We start from the raw sequence: 2,500 nt of genomic DNA, 5'->3' as shown, positions 1-2,500 counted from the left end.
GCAAACCCCTCGACGAGGCCGAGCCGAGCCGTTTGGGATCGGCAGTAGGGAAACAAATGACAGCTCAATGCAGCTAAAGAGCCTCTCAGCCTCTCTGATCACATGTTTCTGTCCGTCCGCCGTCTCCTCTTCAGCTATTGTACACTTTGAAGGGCCTGATTTACAGCGCATGAGAGGTGCGGCGCTCGTGCGTTGTTCCTGCGGCGCGTACGGCAACTATTAGCCGTCAATGGCTCTCAAAAACCAGGGCCCTTTAAAATGTTGTTCACTCCTGAATTGGAAAAAAAATATATAAGAAAAGGGAAGAAAAGAAAAGAAAGGAAGAAATAACACCTCTTCTTTCCATTCAGAGCCACGCTACAAAACAAGACCCTCGGACAATTTTTCGCCACCCAATCCTGAAAAGAGAAGGAGGGAGAGACGGAGCTGGAGAAAAGGAGGCTATAGTGGGACAAGTTTCAATTAATTTTCTTCAAAAGGGGGCCAGATTAAATGTTTCCGGCCTGCTGAAGTGTTCATTTCACAGAGGGGAAGCAGAGAGAGAGAGAGAGAGAGAGAGAGAGAGAGAGAGAGAGAGAGAGAGAGAGAGAGAGAGAGAGCCGAGAGGGAGGGGACGGGAGGAGGAGGAGGAGTAGGAGGAGGAGCGGAACAGGAGGCGGGGGCGCGATTCTTTCGGTGCCAGTGCACACCAAATAGTGCGGTGGGCAAAGAATGCGCACGGCTCCGAGTCCGTGTGAGAATTGTCCCGCGGACAAAAGGGGGGAGTTACGCCTGTTATAGCCCAATAAGGCCTGTCAGTCACACAAGGGGTGAGGGGAGAGGAGGAAGGCCGAGCTAAAGGTTCTCCACACAAAGGGAAACAAGCAAGTCCATCTTTTAGAGACAAATCAGTCCTGGAGGCTCCTGAGCTAATATCAACAACAAAAAAAAAGATTTTTAAAAAAAAAAGAGAAAAATAAACAAGTGAGGGATTTACAAGAGCGGAGAGAATCGGACGCATGCAGCACAAAGCAGACGACACAGAAAGTTTGCGGATGAGATTAGAGAGAACACACACACACACCACACACACACACACACCACACACACACACACACACACACACACACACACACACACACCACCAATGAAATCCAGGTCCCATCCAGAGCCACACGGACTCAACTGGTACAGGAGCACACATGCACCTGCTAATGCAGAAACGCCCCCCCCCCCCCCCCCCCCCCCCGACAAACACACACACTGCAAATCCACAACGTGCAAACAGACTTACACTGCACTCACAAGTATGGCACAAGCAGGGCAATTATTTTACAGCTCTCGACGGGCTGACTGTGATTTCCAGCGTCATAATAATAATAATAATAATAATAATAATAACAGTGAATGTTTTTTTTGTTTTGTTTTAAAGGAAATGAATGCAGATTAAAATTGAAGTGAAGAAAAGTTGCACTGGGAGGGACAGCTGAGCTCAGGGAGAGAACTGGTGAACACCTGTCAGCAATTAGGCTTGGAAGAAAGAAAAGGGCAGCAGGAAATAGATGTGTTCTAATTAAAAGCACTAGTTAAAAACTTCCTGCTCCCGCCCCAAGACCATGTATGAGAGAGAGAGTGTGTGTGTGTGTGTGTGTGTGTGGGCGTCATAACACTAAGGGAAAAGCCAGACGAGACACCCTCCTTTCACCTCTCTCTCTCTCTCTCTCTCTCTTCTCCTCTCTCTCTCTCTCTCTCTCTCCTCTCTCTCTCTCTCTCTCTCTCCTCTAAACACATTTTCATGCTCCTCTTGTGTAATCACCAAACAAAGTTTGGGAATTTGCAGCTTGACAGAGTAATAAAAGCTTTATTCAGCTTTATTTATTTGTTTATAAAAATGCTTTGGTATGCTGTTGCTCGCATGCAAAGAGACACAGAGAGAGAGAGAGAGAGGAGAGAGAGAGAGAGGAGAGAGAGAGAGAGGGAGAGGGAGAGGGAGAGGGAGAGGGAGAGGGAGAGGGAGAGGGAGGAGGGAGAGGGAGAGGGAGAGGGAGAGGGAGAGAGAGAGAGAGAGAGAGAGAGAGAGAGAGAGAGTAAAAAACTCATCGTAATTAGCAGACAGTACTTTAATACGGAACCTTTGAACTGCATTCGGACACAAGCGTTGAGAGAGGCGGACAGTACCCGGGCTCCTCCTGGTAAGTGAACCATATGGATCTGATCAGAACGGCCCGTATTAATGATGCCACTGTCTCCTGACCTTTCGGGACCTGACATCCGTGCAGCGCCCCCTTTATAGGAGGCCAGAGGGATGGCCGCGCCCAGACAAACCCCTCTCTTAACTAGCGCACACGCGGCCCAGCTAGTGAGGACAACTTGTAATTCACGATATCATTGGGAACGGGATCAGTGAGCGATTCATTCTGTATTTGTTTAACAGTGACGTCACGAGAGCTTAGGATATCTGACGTCCGATCGGGTAGTGAAACGTGACGGGAGCTCTTTTTAAGTACAGAAGTCAAAAGCA

This window comes from Cebidichthys violaceus, unplaced genomic scaffold, assembly GCF_023349555.1.
Source record: "Cebidichthys violaceus isolate CVI_PGR_0920_01 unplaced genomic scaffold, fCebVio1.0.p SCAF_80, whole genome shotgun sequence".
Lineage (NCBI taxonomy): Eukaryota > Metazoa > Chordata > Actinopteri > Perciformes > Stichaeidae > Cebidichthys > Cebidichthys violaceus.
The sequence above is the reverse complement of the archived record's forward strand: the minus strand, read 5'-3'. Positions refer to the sequence as shown.